Raw genomic sequence first — 20,669 nt, forward strand, 5'->3', positions numbered from 1 at the left:
GGGAAAATTTTGAATTTCAAGTGACTTCTCATTGCGATACAGTAACGGTGGCTGAATATTATTACAGCGTAAATTGGATTAAAGCGAAAAATTCATACTGATTATCATAGTTTGCTAGTTCTTATTATAATAATAATTATTAACATACGGAATTATTAATCTCTGAATTAATTTAGTAAAACAAAGATTCCTTTATTTTGTTAACGTTTCTATAAACGCGCGAACAATTCACCGTCGCCGAAAGTTCGTTCCGAAAACCAAGCACGTTCTTCGGCAGATCTCTTTGCGAATCGCACGGCGCAGCGAGCTTTGGCAATTACGTATACCGAACGCTTCCGCGCGGTTGTTGCAATAACATTAAGGCTGTATGCGATACGTGTCTAACGGGACAAAGTAAAATAATTAGTAACGTCGATGGGAATAGCGCATCAACAAGGCGCGATTACCACGAGCTTTTCTCCGTGCGTTCGCGAGTGTTTTCATAACAGCACAGCGAAAACAATCCTAATTACGCCAGGCGGCGTTATACGTGCACGAGCACGTTAACCTCCAATTACGGACGTCCCGGCGGACGTTGATGTACAATTGCGCGCCGCCGCGCCTAATTTAATTGGTCGATTACGATACTCATCGTATGTCGTTCGCGACAACTACCACCACCACTATTGCTGGCGGTGCGCGGCTGGCAACGACGCGCCGTTACTACTGAAATGTGTAGGGTGGTTTAACGGCAGGGCAGGCCTATGATTTACAAGCGGAGGACGCGGCGCGGACCGTAGCATAATGCGGGCACGGTAAAGCTCGATGATCCGCATTAGGCAATAATACCGCTCGAGTGGAGGAGTTACGGGCCCACCGTAAAACAGACAAATCGCCGACGTCGCCGCCGATCGCGGGCGCAGCCGCCTCGGCGCCTGAAACCGCCTGCCTACGGATCGCCTGCCACGCTAAATTATGTCGAGACCACGTCGTGGTTTAATTGAATCAACGGAGGCGCTTCGTCATATTTCAAGCCGCAGCAATTACGGTCGTCGGATACGGACAAACGGCCGAATTCTGTCGCGCAATTTTTCATCCACGCCTACAACTCGAGACAATGACGATGTTTCGAAGGAATCGGTAATTATTAATAAGATTTGTTGCACTTTTATTTTTATTGACATTTGAAACAAAAAATGTAAAACGGATTTTTATCAGTTTCATATTTTAGTTTCGACATCGCACGAGAGTTTTTCAAACGGCGAGCAATATTCTACAGTTGGAAAAAAAGCTCGAATATTCGATTTATCGGATGTTTCCGGGGAAAGCAGGTCGCACCGGGTGCGATATGTACAGAAATAATTTCGCGCTCGCGCCCCTCGCGACACACCCATGCTTTATCGTAAGCATCCGCAGCCCGCGCAATCAAGAAAGTGTGACGGAGGCGGGAAATGCTCGCAGATATAAACGAGAATAGGGTCGCGGGTGTACAAAGTGGACTGAGGTGAATGCGAGCAAGTGAATGCGAGCAGGTGGGGTAGGAGGTCGCGCGCAGAAAAAAAAGGAAGAGCGTGCGCGGCGGAATTTTCCGTAGGGTGAGCGCGACGTATCACGAGGTAGTAAATTCAGCGCCGACTTTTCCCAGGGAAATTATAATTTTCCCTCTCGTAAAGAGCGACTCCGTGACGCTAATGCGAGCGTACATTAGGCGAGAAAAATAGCCCGGGCCGCGGAGACGAGGGAATTTGTACGAAGGCGAGACCGGCGCGCGGGTTAATCGCCGGGAAAATGGCGACAATGGGCACTGCGGCGTGTATTAAGAATCAACGATGCTCGGCGATGGTGAACCGAGTTCAGAATAATGCGATGTCTTCGTTGCGCGTCGAGCAAGGTGCGATTCTTAATTTAACTTAATAGTCCTGCTGCGCTTATCGCGGCCCTCTATGGCGAGTGCCTGCTTCGAGAGAAAAAGGCGAATAAGCCGAGCAACTAATAAAATAATATTTTATTACGCATTAAGATAAAATCTTTTCGAAATGATCGATTGAAAATATCGGAAAAGGATAAAAAGAGAACGTAACTCAAATGTAACAAGATAAGTAGCAAAAATAGTATCATTTTACGAAAAAGATTTTTATTAGATAATTTTATTTCTATTGAGTAAAACGTCACATAAATTTTAAACATATTATATCTGCTTGAATATATATCTTATAAAAAATTATAAACTTTTTACACATTTAAGATTCGTATCCATAATACCCGTTTTTATAGTTGATATTCATAGTTTATAGCTTTTATAATTATGTATTTAATTGACGTAAGACTTGACAGAGAGATAATTATTAATCTATTTTAAATGCATTGCCAAAAACTTTTAAATTACGAATAGATTTTTTTATAAATTATATAATGGTTTTAAAATCATATTGCATATTTAACCACGCGTATGGAACGCGAAGAAGTCGAGCCAATTTGGCACAAATAAGTACATACCTCAACAGAACATGATCTTAATGCTTTAAGTCTATTCTATGGGATTACCTTGGTAGTTGGCGTTGTAGCCACTGCTTCGAGCAAACTTTATATGCTATACTAGACTCAATAAACCGACGAAATGATCGTCAAGTAAACGAACTTGTAAGTCCATTTGTTCGATCAACTTGAAAACGGCGATCCACTTAGCCTCTAGATCTTTTATATTATAGTGCAACAAAACTCCTTACTACTTGAACATGGAAACATTATTCCCATTACGGAAACGAGATGAAGGGATTATGCTTTATCGTGGTAACGTGAGGATCATTAATCGAACGAGCTACAACGCGTGATACCGCTATGCGAGGAATCAAGAGTTAGATCATCAGGACCACGTCGGCGGAGATGAGAAATGTTTCGCGGAGATAACCCCGAACTAATCTGCGTCCTTCCGAAGCAGTTGGTGAATTATCCATTACAATTACGACGCGCAGGTCGATGTGGCACGTATGAACAATGAAGAACGCGGATACAATGAAAATGCGAGAAGTACTTATTATTATTTCGATAACAGCGGCACCGCGCCGTCCTCAAAAATATCGACTATAATTCGTGAAATTTATGTCGAAGACAGCCGTTAAATAAAAGAACACAATAGATCCCATGTGTAACCATATACGTCGCTTTTATCGACGCCATATGGCGCGCTGCGATATGAAAGATCGACAAGAAGTAGCTGCCATTGAACGAGTATCCTTTACCAAGTTTTCCATCTCAGACATAATTTTTGGCCGCCATGCATCTCTCGCTATACATTGACTTCTTATCTCTTCCGTCCCGACGACCTCTACGCGAGAGGTTTCGAGTGAGCGTCGTAAAAACTTCTATCCCGGGAGCACATCAGGAATCTATCAGCATCGACGAGGGGCAGCCGGCTTTTTGTCCGACATTCTCGTATATTCGATCCCCGTGGAATTGCGTCAGGAGTCTCCCTTAGGATGGCCATCCTTAGCCCTTCCCGATCGTCCACGGCGAAATCAGGGCTCGACACGAGGTTAACTATCCTTTCAGCGAGGCGTTTCCCTTTTTTAAGAAAATTCTATCGGACTGATCAATTTTCCTCGCAGAATATATCTTCTGCTTTTTATCAGGTTTTTTTTTGTTTTTTTTTTATCACGATATTTAATATTTATGCAGTTATATTGTAGCTGCAATTGACAACACAGATTTTATATATATATTACGCACATTTTACGATGACAATTTAAACGCGCGATAATAATCGAAAATTACAAGTTCGAGGAGTCAATAATTAATTACAGAACAGTAATTGTTAATCGCCATGTTACTGTATTAATTATTGAAAACGCAGTTAATAGATTCCGTCGTCGGAGTTTCGGGTTTATTGGCGCCCGGTTTTGTCCATAGCGGGTAAATTAATTATTACGAACTCTTTGGACGCGATTGGCGCCTCTATCGGTCTCTTTTGCGCACCGTTCGGTGATCCGTGGGGTTGGTTAATTAAATTTGTTTGTACTTTTAATGCATAATGCTTTTGAACGACGAGATTCATAATATTTCTGACGGGCGCGCGTGTAAAGAAAAGGGCGGGAAAACGAAAGAATAATATTGCAGCAATGCGCGGGACAAATCTCGGGTGATCTCCGCCAGCCCGAACATAATCCGGACGGAATGCCGAGTGAGCCATGAATTCCGAAGGAAGAGTTCGCGGGAGAGAAAAGTTTCGCAGCTCGGAATGCCATTTAATCGATTCAACGCGCTCTCGAAGTTCTTCAGAACGTTCCTTCGCCCTCCTGCCGCTGTTACAGTCGCGACGCCTCTCTCGTCCCATCATGTGGAATTCGCACTAGGAAGTTGGTCCGGATCGAGGAAAGTGTTCCAGATAGGACGTTGAGGACGGCCCGCTACCATTCGAAGTTTGACGCGGCAATCGTCGCTTCGGAATGACAAGATTCCGTTCGAATGGAAGAGCAACGTCGGGATGAGGCCACCGAGGCGTTTCCAGAAGCGATGGTATAATCGACAGGACCATTTCCAAAGCGTCTTCCCTCCCCCTTCCGTTTTAGGGCTTTATCCGGCGACGATTTCGAAGCGTTAATGGATTTAAGCGGCGGGCAACAGCGAGCAAGCCGCATTCGGCGTAAAATGTCGAACGGAAAGTTACGCGATTTTTTCTTCGTCGATTCTCTAGCGCGGCTGCATTCAACAAAAGTACCTCGTCGGCGTTACGACATTACGGCGTGATTTTTTTATTACCGGTCGTGGAAATAAAGTTCTCCGGGCGAGAGAGTCAGTCGTTAATCTTCCGAGAAATCGTTATCGCGCGCGGCGACGTATTTCCTTGCTTGTAATGCGAGGGAATTGTTAGCGCAACTTACGGTAAGATCCAGCACCACCCGCGGAGATAGGAACAATTATACTCTGATTACTTTGGATATCACGGACGTAAGAAACGAACGTTGAAACCACGTCGAATCACCTCGGGCAGATCGAAACTTTTTAGATCGATCCGCAACTTGGACAGAAATGAGGTTTCTGCGAGTACTCGTGTACTCGTCAGTGGAAGAAGATAGCAAAGACGTGAATGAGCAGAGGAGAGAAAAGCGAGAAAATGGTTGAAGAAAGAGAGACGGGTTCGTAAGAAGAGCGCCCGGCGAAAGAGAGAGAGGGAGGGGGGTCAATCGGTTGCAAGTACTTTCCAATAGTCCTCCATCATATGAGACGAGCCGTCTCGTTCGCGAAGTAAAATATTAGGTTGATTCTAGGGGCGGATAGTTAGAGCACAAGTCAAACAATGGAGCACAAAGTGCCGTGGAGTTTCCAAGCTTTTGCGTGAAATTGCCGAGAAGCGGCGGCGGCGGCGGCGGCGACGGCGGGGATGAAGAAGAAAGGGCGAATGGTGTTCCCGCACGAAGAAGGAGAAATCTTACGACGGCGGCAGAGAGGTGTGCGGGGTGGATACGAGCGGGGAGAATAGTTAGCTCGCCGCGCGTAGTCCACTCGAATAGATTTCATTTCCTCGAGCGAGCTTTCGCGCGCCGATGTTATTCCTCAGGCGCGGAACTATTTCCCGAGGTGGTCGCGCAGAAGCACCATTCGGCATTATGTAAGGGGCGGTGAGACCCCTTAGAATCTCCATCTCCCATGTCTGGTACCTAAGTAATTAACTAGCCGGCAAACTGCGCTCGAGCGGAGATGAGGCGGGCAGGGAAGTTAGTTTGGCTTTGGTTTAATATCTTGCGGACGCTCGTCAAAGTTCAGAGCGCTTCATTCTAAGAAACAGACGTCGCCGCTGCGCGCCCCTAAACAGGATCCGCTCACTAATAGCTCGTTCCCTTTAAGGAGCACGTCGTGCCGCGAGATTACTCGTTCACCGCGTTTTATCCCTCCCGACTGACCCGCCTCGGTGTGTGAGCGTCTATCGCGCTCACTTCGCCGTCGATGTGTATGTGCGTCTTAGATGCGCGGATGTTTTTATCATTACGTACCTACGCTTTGATTACAACTTTTCGTCGTTTACGGTGCAAATTATCTTCCTTCGTAGCAGACGCTCGAGATTAATTTAGCTACTTCTTTTGAAAAATCTCATAGGACGCTTTTATCCGAACGTTATATCATCGTAATTAAATGGCTTCCTAAGCAATCTGATAATTTGACACAGTATGCCTTTTACTGTCTCTGGTATTAAAATTTCTTTAGAAATTTCACGCAATTTTTTTCAAAAAATATATAAATGCAAAATTTGTTTTTAATTCTGCCATAATTGTCCGAGCTAATTTAAAAATCTTGCAAAATGTTTGACTCTAGAACATCAATTTCTCAACGCGTGAGTAAACTGCGACAGTATTCATGAATTTTTTCTCGTGTCTCGAGGAAATTAAATCGCTTTTATGGTGGATGCGGTGCTGTGGATACAATGCGGGTCGTAGATCATCCAAAGGTAGCTGGCAAGAAAGTGATTTGCCTGATAACACGAGTGAAAGATGCACAAATGGGCCGTATGCAACATCACTGGATATTTTGTACAATGCATTACAAGCACATCGCGTGGGAGGAAAAACAAAGAAAACGGCTGTGATCGCGTGGCCGAGAATTTTATGGCCGATACAGTCTCGTTTACTGCTGTTGGCGTCGTAAATAGTATCGAAGAAGTTACAGATAGCTTGCGGTCAATAAAGCTATCATGTCCTGGTCATTGCTTCGTGGAAAATCGCACGAGCAAGTTATTGCGTTTTCTATGGCATTTTTAAGATCGTACAAATTATTGGCGTTTTTAATGCACGCGTGATAATTGCGACATATGGCGATAAAAATGTCTATTTATAAAAACTACATATTATTTGTCGGAATCGCCGACATAATCATCGACATATGAAATGTTGAAAGACTTGAAAGTCGGTAGTTACAACAGTATATAATTGAAAATCAGAATTGTTATATCGGTTAACAATGATCAATACGATACATCAACAATGGAGAATTTCAACGGGCTTGATTGTACATACATGACTGTGTGAAAATCGTACAATTTCATTTTATGGACTAAATCAACAAGTCAAATTGTATACGTAAAAATCGACAATCGGTCGGACGTTTAGTTTTTCCCGTTGGGGGTGTACATGTCAATCGCCAATTCCCATCTCTTTTTTTATCAATAATATTTTCACCATGGCAAAGAGAAACGTGATTTCACACGAAGGGTGACAGCGCAAGCTTTGCTAACCGGCTCCGAGCAATCCGCAGAGCGGATTATTTTTTGCCGTAGCGAAGAAACTATTCAATCGGAAAAAAATATCATCAAAAACACTATATAAAAGCGGGTAATCACGCTTTCTCAAGCGTGGAAATACTGTGACGGTTTTTATGTTGACGTTTATTACCTGCTGATGTGATACGATATCCACAAAAACGTATTTGCCTTTTGGTACATTTATCAGCTATTAATTTAACTGAATGTAATTACTTTCCGTGCGTGAAATTGTTAGTTTCAAATTCGAAAAGTCAATCCGAAAAGATGGCGAGAAAAAAATTTTATTCGAATTTGACGGGACTTTTAGCTGGAGTTCAGTTTTGAAAGCTTTCGAACGTTTTCCAACGTTCTTCGTTGTTAAACATTTATGGATACTGTTGTTGAAAATTCGTTCGGATTACTCAAATACGATTATTCGCTTTGATCCTTGACGCATGTCTGAGTAAAACGCGATACGTAGTCTTGCGTGATATTACCTTTTGAAAAAGCCTCATTTGCAGAATCATCTCGCAAAGAATTCGTCGAAAAAAATATCATTATAAAAATAAATTGCAAAAATTAGTTTTTCTCTTCTCGTATACGATTCACTATTAGCAGTTAAAAACACAGCTCCGGGGAGCTAACTCCAGCACAAAGTAAGCTTCTACTCGTAAGTGTGCGTGGTATGGCAACATAACGCTGACAATGTCAGCCAGATTCATGGAGTTTTCAGACGCTTTATGTGTGCGACAGCTCGCTATCAAAGTCTAGCACCCTTATCTCCACACACGCGTCACAGCCTGAAAGAACACGCGAGTGAATAGCAGTGTTTTGGGGGACCTTCGAAGGGACAAAAGGGTGCGTCTAAAGGATCCGTGCCTGCCTTGGTGATGTTATATTCTCTCATAAAGATCCGTCGAGAAAGCTACGCGACAATCTGAATTTATTGCGAAATCAGTGACCGACGGTAAAGTTCTAATTTAAATTTGCCAAAGAGTCGTGTTGTCAAACGTGACGCGCAATTAAGCATCAAGTAATTAACACCGTGATGTTCGATACCGACTAGACGTGCATTGAATTAATTAATTCCGCACTTTCTGCATTCCTCAGATATTGATCAATAATGACGGAATTGTTCTAATCAGCGGCGAGGAGCGCGTTTCCCGTTTCGATCGAGCGAGCACCGTAGGCGGTCGAGTGAAACGTTAGGGTCTCGATAACGACGTTAGTAGAATACGAAATTGCCGTCAATCAGAGAGCTATAATAACGTTAACGAAGATATTGGATGGCGGTCCCCGCGCCCTTTATTCCAGCTAACGCTTCTGGCGGACGTGGGCAATTTGCATGGGCGAAAGTTACGTCGTCGCGGGACTCGTTAAATCCGACAGAAACAAAAAAGTTTAAGCCGCGTAAAAAATACTATCGATCAAACAGGGCGCCGACAGATGGGGAACGTGCGACTGCACGGCTGCCCGAAGGATCTGGTGCCTGGTACAACTGGCTAAATGTGTAATCATCCCGAGAAAATCACTACCCGATGGATTTCGACCCCTCCGATGGCTTTCGCAACAACATGCGTTTAATGAAGGGGTGTCCACCGAGGTCGCGACACAGGAAGTCATCTATCACCATAAAGCCTTCCGGAGCAATGGTTAAGGACACGATTCCGAGAACTAGCAGCGCAGTTGAGCTTTGTTGCGTTTCCGCAGAACTTTGAGAATGTCAATATGCAAATCGAATAATAGTGATTAACAGGACGTACATTCATTGAAATTTCAAGACCTCGAATGCTTTCGTCTCCCCCCCCCCCCGTTTTTAAACAAGACAAATTTCAATGAAATTGCACTTTAATACTTGAAAAAAAGAAATTCACGGAAATGTTGTAATTTGTTATCCGCAATGTATTCTGCGAACAAACGAGCGTGTCGGTTTATCGAGCTTATTATTTCAACGAAGCGCGATACTTTAACGAATTCCAATGAAACGCAACGAGACAATATCAGCACAATTGCGCACGCTATAGGAGAATCTGCAAGAGTCGGGGATGAAAACCAATAAATCCAACACATCGGCGGGTTCGACCGACCACGTCCGCGAAAAATATTTTATTTTTGCGCGAAAACCCACCGGCTTCCCGGTATTTTTCGGCGCGTGATCGTAAACAACTTTCACAGCGCGAATTGGCGTGCTCATCGAAATTGCATGCCGGCGACATGCGAGTAGATCGCGAAAGACAAATGTTCATTTATTATTGTCTATCGGCGCACCATTGTCCATGTCGCACTTTGTTTCTTTTCAATTTTGTCTCTCATATTCATTTATAAAAAATTTAGCTTTATAACACACGTGATGATACGTTTTGAGTATTCCTGCAGCCAATTCATTAACAACGGATCGATATTCGATATAGCAATCAAAATATGTGCATTTTCATGATAATCATTTTTTGTTAGAAAATATCGCAATATCATAATTGACTGGTAATGCTGTAAATTATTCAAAGAATACTTCACGAGAACTGAATTTGATCGTTGCAGTATCACTTTACAAATATGAACAAGTGTTGTAAAATTGTAAGGAACATTGAACTAAATCAGGCGAATTTTTCGAAATTAGAGGAGACTGCGTCGCTTTGTCGCGAACTCTGTCAGTCTTGTTCTATGCGCGTTCTTCTCGAACAGGCAGAGGTATCGCGTTTAAAAGCGTCGGGAGTTCCATGTGTTTTGCCGACATAACGTATCCAGTCGGCGAGACCATCGTTAAAGCGAAACAATGGGCATTCGGATTACGTCCAATTCATTTATCACGTCCTTTCGAGAGTGGCGAGGCGGCAGAGCGAGAGAAAAAATGGGAAACAGCGTGACCTGTGCCCGAAGGCGAGTCCGGCACGCAAAAAGAGACATTGCCAAGAAATTAATTCCACGGTTAACCATCTGTGAGCCATTATACGACCTGCAATTCGCGAGTTTCGCTACTCGAAATAAGTTATCGTCTCGCGAATGAAACAAACGGACGACAGTATCTCGAAACACATTAATTCTTAAGAAGTTTATCATTGAAAAAATATCGCGGTTTCGTCCGACAGCAAAAATTGAAACCGCGGCTAATGAGGTGATCGTCGCATTTGAACTTCGTGTGGCATAATCGCTTGCAATAAATCAGTGAATTAGTAATTGCTTTCGATAAATCACAAAGAGTTAGTCTATTGAAGAAAATTCTTTACAAAAAAAGAAGAATACTGTATTGTGCCTCTTTCGCCGGCGCTATAAGGAAACGAATAATGTCTTTAATTATAAATCCGTGCAAAATATTAGTCTCGCGGTTTCTCCTTGTCCCGCAATATTGCGCCTCGGGCGAGCACTTAATAACGAGGCCGTCGGCGGAGGTGTTGCAGCCGAAAGTGCAGGTGGGCTACCCCTTAAACGTGCCAGTCTTGATAAGCGCCGAATTAGTGGCGCCACGTCGGGGAGCTCGGCAATTAGTCAGGGGGCACGGACGTGCCAAAAAGCCCGGTAAACTCGTGCCACGGCCCCGCGAACTTCGCGACGACTTCGAACGTAAATCAGCGGTGTTCGGGCGGCGCTGCGTTTTAGCGGGACACCCGGTACACACGCCGGGTACTTGCCGGGGTTTACTGCGCGGTGAGTTACTTGTGGGATTAATATCCCTATCTTCTCTTCGTTCGCATTCAACCCCTTTCGAACGCGCGCGCGCGCGCGGGGGCGCTAGCGTACACGCTTGGCTGGGGCGCATTTCGCGCCGGGATAACGCGTCTGTGTGCGCACGGCAGAACTGGCATTTCCACCCTCTGTCCTGTATAGTCCGGTAACACTGTTGCTGCGTCGGCAGCACGCCTTCGATTTATGGCCCTGTATATGTTATTTCGACAGCTCTCTCTCCTTCTCCCGCGCCATCAACGCCGATGCTATTCCCGCCGATTCTCTTTCGCTCTCCACCCATCTCCCGCCCATCCCTCGCACCTTCTTCGCATCACCCTCCGCTCTGCTTGAGTCTGTCGCATCTATTGTCTATTTCTTTTCTGTTACTCGTCAGACGGTTTTTCTCGGAAAATCTATCACTGTCTACCAAAGGACAGAACCGCTTAATCATTTGCGTATATTTTGCATCGCGATAGATATTTTTCCAATACTCGGAAGTTTAGACATATTGTAACAGTTTGATCAGTGAAGAAAAAAAATTACTCTCATTGTCAGTCCCTTTTTGTTTGATTTTGCGCTGAATATTTAGATAGTATCGGAAAGTAACGGATATGAATTCGACGAGCTGAATTAATATTTTAATTAAAATCAATGAATATTAAATATTTCTCAATCTTAATTACATAATATTATATTAATTTAATATTGGAATTTAAGCGGAGATTTGCTTAATTATTACGAGTTACTAATTGGCCAGTGATTCTCTAGATCACAAGTATCTTTCAGTTTATAAATTTGCGCGTAGAATTATTATCTCTGTAGAGAGAAAATGTGTGTAAAAGTATACGATACAATGCACTGGTTGTACGCTGAAAGCTAATCCCTCCTATTCCACGTTTCACTTCACTGTCCTTACAATAAGTCACAAATTATCCGCAGCAGCGCTTTCCTTTTCGTGTGGATTACTGTTAAACTCCGGCAACAAACAAACAGCATCGCTGCTCCCGCTTGCACACCCGCGCATCGTACTAATCCCGAATTCAGGGATGAACGTTGATGCCAGGAATTCCGGAAGTACTGGGATTTAGCGGCGTTTCGGGAGTTTCGCCGTCCCGAGAGCGTTTTTGATGCACGCTTAACCGCCGCGGCACGCCGGCGGTGGTTAAGTGGTTTAGGACGTTGCGATCGACGTTTCACCAACAATTTATAAACTATGTTATAAACTGTGTATCTAACGCTATTCTTACGATTCATGCAAACGCTTCTATCGAAATAATTTAATCAATACTCAATCGTACATAGATTCTAAAAGCAAAAAGAAATTTATGTTTTCCGTCACATTTAATCGATAAATTTCTTTAAAGTGTAAAAAGAAATTAAGGAATTTTTGTCGACTAAACGTGAAGATATAATAAAAACTTTTAAAAATAAATGTTTAATAAGTTGGAGTGACGGAAATAATAAATTATTTTATTATGCTAATTGTTGTGCTAAATAAGAATAGTCAATTTTTTAGCACTTTCGATCACCGTTTCAAGTTATTGTTCTATAAATACGCTTTATCGAAACGGTACATTAATTCGATTATTAATTGAGTTTCAAGTACAGGAGCAAGAGGGGAAGGGGCAGTTTAAACTTAGTAAATAGATTACTTTGGTTGAGGTGCCGCATTACTCGGTTTAGGATAAATTTGTTAAAATTGAATTTGCGTGTTAAGCGGTGTAACACAGAAATCGTAGCTTAATCCTATATGAGAAAAGACGTAGTTACCGTCAATGTGATATCATAACATAACAAATTTCGAAATTTCTTATAGCTCACACATATTCTCTCTAATTTTATACGTATGCGGCTAATTTTACTGCACACAGCCTGCGAGACATTACGTACAAATTCGTCGTTGTTTCTTTTAGCGATATTCGCACATCTATCACATCACGTTAAATAAATAAGAATAACTGCGGTGTGGCTCTTGAATAAAAGAGAACATACATGGTACTTTTCATCTTATCCGTCGCTCCATATAGGAAATGTAAGAGGATACTCGTTCGAAGCCGCTTCTGTTAAAACAACACTCTCAAGTGCTCGATACTGGCAAAGAATATCGGTACCCCCTATTGGCTTCGGGCTGCCAATCCCAATATAAACTGCCATTAAAGTGGGTGAAAGGAAACGATACTTGTGATCACTATCGTTTATTAGCTTCGCCATAAATGTAGACGTTATGCAAAAATCCCCGCAGAAGATATTCCGATTTTTCATGCGATTGCACAGTGTGCCGATAAAATGTATTTATCTTATTTCTCAGCTTATGAGTATTTGGAAGGGATGTTGGCTCTAAAACGTGAGATAAATCTAAACTGATGTGATTTTTCTATCGATACTTTCGATTTACTGAGAAATGAAAAAAATTTGCAAACTAAATGATGAAAGAATATTTGAACCGCGATCGCTTTTCATTTCACTTTTTCTCATTTGATTTTTTATTACTACCGTGTTATTTCCTCATCGCTTTTTAATTAGACAGATGCATCTCTTTCAATTAGACGGACATACAATTGCTTTCACGTCGAGTGCACGGAATGGAGGTAAAGTACGGTGCAATACGCATTATCGACGAGAACACTTGCTCAATTTCCTGATCACGTAAAAGAGGACCGCTTAATTTCTCGCGAAAAGGAGGATAAGAGGTCCTCGTTCGCTCCACGAGTGCCATAGGTATCCATGACGACGCGATGACAGTGTCTTCTGGTCCTCGACATCAAAGAGCCTGTCGAGTATTAGTGACAGAAATCGAAGCCAGTCCGGTGGGAGAAAGATGGTCGGTTAGATAGATCGAGATACGCCAACCTATCCGTCGTCGAACCATAAGAGGTCGCGAAGGAGGCGGGGAATCAGGATAGACGGATGCGAAACGAAGAGGGTCATAGCACGTAGTGCCCCTTGAGCTATTGATCAACGACGACGAGGCACCGACAACACGCCCTCTTAATTAAACCCTCTGGGAATACGAGACGAGCGTCTACATGAGCGCGAATGCGGACTCGGCCATCGGTATCCTACGAACCTACCGTCGTCGCCGTCGTCGTCGTCGCAGACGAACGCGGAAGACGACTAGACGTTTCAAGTTTGAACAGCCTTTCCTCCGGAACGAAGTCTCCTCAAAGCCCTCAGGCGATTCAAAATGTCGGAACGAAATGACGTTAATAACTTACCCATTCCCACTTTTCGTGGGGCGGGCGATCCTTTTTTCCGCACTTTCTTTTTTACCGTTCTCTCTGATTTACTTCCGCTCTCGTCTTTGCTTCGTATACCGCGCGCAGCTCTAAGTTTCAACAATTCCAAGAGTTTGAACGGCACGATGAAATCTCTCTGCGTTTCGGAGTTGCCTGTCAAACGCAAAAACCGCGTCAGCAGACAGTGCTGAGACGCGGGCGTCCGATGAAGAGCCCGTCGCTTTCGCGTAAGTTCGCGCTCTCAATGTTTCGCGAGAAATTCGCGAGTAAGTCGAGATGAGCGTATCATTTGCCGATGACTGGGTTTAATATTAACGAGCGCGATGCACCGAATTATAAAGGTGCCCGTTATTCTCTCTCTCTCTCTCTCTCTCTCTTTCTCTCTCCCGATCCTTAATTATACAAGTTTAACGTCTACCACTCGTGCCTTCTAATTCTATTTCTCTTGCTAACTCTATCCTACCCGCGACACCCGGTCGCACTCGAGCGAAAGTTCTCGCCGAGTTTCGGTCGGTTTGGCCGCTGTAACTCGAAAGAGATTGCGGATTCCTGAGAATTCGAGAAACTCTCATGGGACAGCGCCGAACAATATCTATCATTAATGCCAATTTCAAAGGTGAACATTCGATGTGTCTCTTCATTTGTTGATGAAAAATTTCTTCAATCTATCGTATATGGAATTGCTAGATCAAAATTATTTTATATCAAAGTTTTAAACTGGAAGATAACATTTTATTGCGACAAATTTGACTATTAACAGGATAATTACGGTTACAGTTTCAATCTAAAGGCGAGGTTAATTGTTATTTGTACGCTGGGTTGATAATAGATAAAGAGCTTCGTGTTGCGAGCGGCATCAATCTCGCGTAAATTCCAAGAATACCTCTCGCACGACTAGGAGTAGTAAGTAGTTTCGCCTTTAAAGTGGTGTGAGATTGGAGGAGCAACGCACGGTATTTCGACGGATGGGGTACGGCGTGAAGAAAACGGCGGTGGGAGGAGGGAGGGGCCTCAGGACTCGTTCGTCGCGTAATTAGCGACGGTAGCAAGAGGAACAGTTTATTAGTGCGGAAAGCGCCGAACACCGCTGGGGCAAATATTCTCGCGCGTGATGCAGTCGCGGGAGAAGCGTGGATGGTGAGCTAAACTTCCGGTAGGTATCCAACCCTCATTTCGAGCAAATGGTGGTTGCGCATCCTGTGTATTTTACTAACACTACGCTAGCATTGATGATGCGCGTGAAGATAATGGGAACCGGCAAATTTCGTATATTTGAAAAGGTATTTTCAACTGTCGCGTATATCAAAGATGCTACGTAAAAACAACATCTGCTAAAGCGACGGTAATATTTTTTTACATGCTAAAATTTAGAACTAATTGTCGCCGCTCATATTTTTTCACTGCAAGATTGTAATATTTTATTGCAGCAGATTGATTTGTTCCGATGTTGCAAACTCGCAACTCTAAGAACGATATTTTTTTCTTATTTTTTTAAGTACTATCAAAGTATATTTTTTCGCATTTTATGTGATGAGAACGGAGAGCATTCCAGCAGAAACTTTCGTTCGTTTTGCCGGCGTATCTTTCACGTTACGACTCTATCGCAGTTTCTTTCTTTATCCAAAAAAGAGAATTGAGTGTAAGGATGGGCAGTAAATTCTGAGCAATAACTGTTCCTTGCTCCACCCTTTGCTCGGGGGTAACACCGGAAGCGCGGGTTCACCCTCGACGCACTTCAGTATGTTCGCGCCATAAGTCCAGAGAAGGGGCAGAAGCTCGTGATATAACTAGCTGGAGAATTCTGTAAACAGTGCGACGCTTGACGGAAACGGAATTGTCTGATGTCAACAGAGTGGTAAGAATTAAAAAGTTATTGCAAGCTTCAGGGAGAAAGAGGATGTACAAGAAAAGATGCAGAAATATAAAGCGAATCTCAAGAAATCCATCCACTAACCGCCGCGAGAGAGAAAATATTAAAGGAATAATTCATTAACAATATACAAAGAAAACGCCACGGTTAAGAAGTAAAATCGTAAAATCGTTTGTTTCGTTTAAAAAATAATGCAACTCACCGTATTCATCCCATTGTAACGCTAGACACTTGTTTTCTCTGGCAGACACTCGCAAATTTCAGCCTGCGAACAGAACAACGAAAATCACGTTTCTAAAGGATATCCTGCTTTCGCCTGTCCGCTCAGCAATTCCTATACTTGTGCAAATTAAACGCGGCATATTGTTCGATATGTTCGGTATGAATTTCAATATGAATCACATTCTGTAACCTGTAACTCGAGAAAACGTCGAAGACAAGAAAAGGTGGAAGGTGGCCCATTAAAAAGCCATATATCCCGATGCTCTTGCGGTGGCACGGTGAAAGGGTAAATTTCATAAAACTTGCTTCCTCCCAGCTTTTACTTCCTCGACGTTCGAACTGCCGGTGGCAACTCCGGATGAATTTTACATGAATCCGCTTCCTCCCACGGGCCGCGCGCGCGCGTACGACGAAGTTAATAGCGGTAAAAAGAACTTTGCCGCTCGACCGACTCGTTAAAAGAAAAGCAGAATTCGCCACGATACGCCGGTATCGCCTGCACTTCGCCCTTCGTTCGTCCACTAGTTTCAGCCACCATCTCGGATATGACTACACGAATCTGCTTCGCGGGTGTAAACTTGGCGCTCTTATCCTGCATCCGGTATCCGCTCGATATCGCGCACTTTCGGTTACCGCCGTAAAACGAACGAGTGGAAGGACTTTTAAGTTTCCGTCAGGTGAAAGTTTGTCTCGACGATACTCGCGTATCTTTCAGACGGTTTTCATCTGCGCTCTCTCCAGCGTCGCCGTTCTTTGTTGCCTTCTTTTCGTTCTTTCGGTCACGCCGTTCTCTCGTCATGCTGTCGAGGGGAAAGATAGCTTTTATTGACGACTCCCTCCAAATACAGAGGATAAAACTCTCTCTATCAGCAATTTTTCTGGTAGCTACTCTTCATGATAATCTTTCGATAGTGATCTAAGTCTTCGTAGTCGGGAAGATGTTTCGCAAAGGGCACGGATAATTATTTTTATATCTTCTTATTACGAATGTCGTCATTGTAAACGACATCATAAAAATTTGCGTTTTTTTTTTTAAGGAATAAATGTTCTATTAAGATGTGAATCATATTTATTTATTTAATTGTGTCAAGGGAAATATGCGAGGAAAAAAAAATTAATAAGCGGCCAACTGCCAATTTGAAAGCTTAACAACGAAACTTGTGAGGTACTTTGTTGCGTAGAAACTTCTGCGAAAGTAGACTCATGAATTTGGCTGGTTCAATTTTGCGCGGGCAGATCCGGCCAAGAGTGCTTATTAACATTGCACACTTTTCGAAACAGTTCTCGTGAATATTCAACGACTGCATGATTCTGTCAAATATCGGCGCATGCTCGTCTGATTTGTATTTATTTTATTACACCTCGTTGAGTCGCCAATTCCAACGAACCTCGCGAGTATCGATTGACGTCCCCAATTTACGGGACTGTCCGGAATATCCGTTTGTCTCTCATTTTCTCGTATAAAAAAAATGACTATTCGGATGATAGCTTTCTATAATTAAGCGCATCGTTAACTTTCTTCTCGAGTCGTATCGGAAAATATACAATAAACAATGTAATTTGCCTCGCTATCGGAACCGATAAAGATAAAAAGATAGAAATAAAAATATCTATCCATTCTCTATCAGTCCCCTTTTCACGAATAACGAGGAAAGTTTTTTAAATACGAGGGAAATGCATACAAGTAAAATATCTCGAACAATGAATCGAAATAAAACATTATCACGTATTAATAAACCCGCGTTTTTTCTTCTCTCTTGCAATATGATCTAGTTTGGAGAATAAAAAGTGTTTTAATCACATCGGGTCATTGTTACACCGCTAATTAAACGAATAGAAAATTAAACTTTCCGGAAAAGCAATTTATAAACTATAGTACTTGTTCCGCGATTAATCGTCTTTTTGCGCGAATTGCTCTTGCAAAAGCGAAAAGTAACATATATTGCCGACGGCAACGGAAAGTAGCGAGCAAAAAGGAGCGATAAGACCGACAAAAACGTCGTCAAGACTATTTCGTATATAAAGGGTGTTGAGAAGTGGCCATTATTCGCCGCGGCGGACTAACCGGATCGAACTAATCCGGAGAATCCAGCGTACGGACCGATACCTCGATATTTAGAGTTATTGCCGGATCGCGGAAAGTTCCGTTTCGGGCTTGTAATCGATATAACGCCGGGCGCTTTATTGCCTCGGTCCATTAACCACCGTTCGGTTTGTGTGTACACACCTCGATGGTAACGCCGTAACGAGAAAACGGACGGCACGCTGCGCAGATGGGAAGATGGGAGGACATTAAATGTGGTGTCACAATTACGGTCATTGCGAACGTTTAGATTTTACCCGTCGGGCAAACTTTGCTGGGTAACGATCTTCGGGTTATGCGCAACGTAACGATTACAGCATTGCAAATTTCGTGCCGCTTAAGATAAACTCATTAGCAGGCAAAACTGCAAAGGACGTAATGAGCACAGCGAACGCTTAAGGATGAATAGTGCGCAAACGTTTGTACACAGTGTACGCAGAGTGTAATGCGCGAAATGCAAAATACCAAAAGTCCATTCAATGTGACATCACAGGAAATAAAGTTATCGTTGCAAAACCGTTGAACATATGGGAAGAGAATTCTGATTTTCATTCTTTTTTCTTTTGAACGAATTAAAAAAGCTCACGGTAATGCGATGTAAGTTTATGCAATGGAAGCATGAAAAAAATTTTGAAATGTTTGGAACGAATTAAAAATACAATCGCTATCAGCGCGGAGCAGAAAGTTTATGTACAAACCGTGAGAACGCTCCACCAGTTAAACGTCGCGTGTAACGTTATCGCGTATCTTCACCGCTACGCTGTGTTAATTAAAGGACTGCGTGTATGTACATCCGTTTTGTACGAGATCAAAGAAAATTCTGGGTTGGAAGTGCCGAAGAAAAAGAAAAAGAAAAAAAATACTTCCGAATCTTTGACGCTATTTTGCTCTTTCTTTCGAGCGAGAGAGTGCTGCCGAATGGAAGAAAACGGGCACAATGACGGCAGTGGAGCAGCAGTTTGGAGTAATGGGGCGGGCCACTCGGCATTACGAATGAAGTAATTTATTTTACTTCACCTGCGATCCTTATCGAAGTGCCGAGCTTATTTAAGCAGCCTTCGTTCTAATAGAAGGGAGCGGGGTCCGCCTTCGACGTTCGGGAGCGGCCGGTCGATGAAAACGAGGGGTGCTTGCTCGATCGCGTCGTCCGCGTCCCTCGTCGTTTTTCGTTGCCGATCTACTTTACCGAACGCGTCCGTTTAATCTGTCTTGCAGGGCCAATGTGGACTTACGACTGGATACGCAACGATACGGCTAATCTAGCCGCGTGACCAAATCCTCCTCTCTAATTATGGCTAACCCCGTTTAGTTATAGCAGCAACGTGATTGCGCCTTGTACTCCCGGGTGCTCACCATCATAGTTTGATAATAATCATCCCACGAATGTTGTTCCGTTATTATCTCGGTATTTCCATGTTTCCTCGATCACAGTCCTGTCTATGGTTCTCCTCCGGGGACAGGTTATTTCTCCGGAACATATTTATTCCGTCGAATGGAAGTTCAATACGCCGCTGGTATATGCGCGCATAGTTGCTTTTTTAGCAATGCGGAATACATTACTATACACATTACTGCGTATGTACATTCTCGTTGTATAGGTTTATGATATCTCGCGCTCGACTCGCGAAGATCGTATCTTATTCTTTAGATTTGTTTGTGCTCTAAATGTATTTTCATGATTATAATGCGTTCTGTGTGTATCGTTATTAGCTACACGCACGATTTAACAGATGATTCATAACAAATACGGTTAATTCAATATTACGCCAGATAATAGAAAATTATTTCAAATAATGGAATATTATTCTCGCTAATTTGCTCCCAGATAATAGATTTTAATCAATACCATTCTGTTGAAAATTCTATTAATTCGCAATCTGTATTTGAAATTAATTTTGAATTTATGTTAATTTTTTATATTTATGCTTAAATAAGTGCTTATAAATTTATGTGCAGAAAAATTTGTCAACATTCACATATCATACTTGTACTTCCTAACGACGTAAGATATCGAGAAGGTTGAGGTATTGAGATAAGATTGTGGTTCTAAGAGCGCGCCGTACCGTGTATGACCATATCAGTCTGTTAGTGCTAATTACTACTTAACGTCTCACGCGCGCCGTGTCTGATCGTGAGTGTCCACTGTTCACTGCGACACCTCACGACTTATAATTTATATCACGTCATAATCCATTAATCATGGTCATCACGTGACCAGGACTTATTTCCGCGTTTCCTTTCGTCGTAGACGCGGTGGACAATTAACAGGAAAACCGCTTACCCTTTAAGCAACCGTAAGGAAACATTGCGGTTAATAGCGTAGATAAAGACATTTTAACGGATAGCTCATTCCTCCTCGGTCGCGTGACCGTTTCTCTTTCTCGCTTTCTC

The 20,669-nt window shown here is 42.9% G+C and overlaps 1 protein-coding gene across 1 annotated transcript in view; it reads right to left on the reverse strand.

The window, feature by feature from the left end:
• Positions 1–20,669, reverse strand: part of sfl (N-deacetylase and N-sulfotransferase sfl) — a 236,944-nt gene that overhangs the window by 195,583 nt on the left and 20,692 nt on the right. Inside the window, exon 2 of the mRNA XM_067351321.1 lies at positions 16,176–16,238. The gene's annotated coding sequence lies outside the window, so the exon portion shown is untranslated. The remainder of the gene's footprint in view (positions 1–16,175; positions 16,239–20,669) is intronic.

This window comes from Linepithema humile, chromosome 3 (assembly GCF_040581485.1).
Source record: "Linepithema humile isolate Giens D197 chromosome 3, Lhum_UNIL_v1.0, whole genome shotgun sequence".
Classification (NCBI taxonomy): domain Eukaryota; kingdom Metazoa; phylum Arthropoda; class Insecta; order Hymenoptera; family Formicidae; genus Linepithema; species Linepithema humile.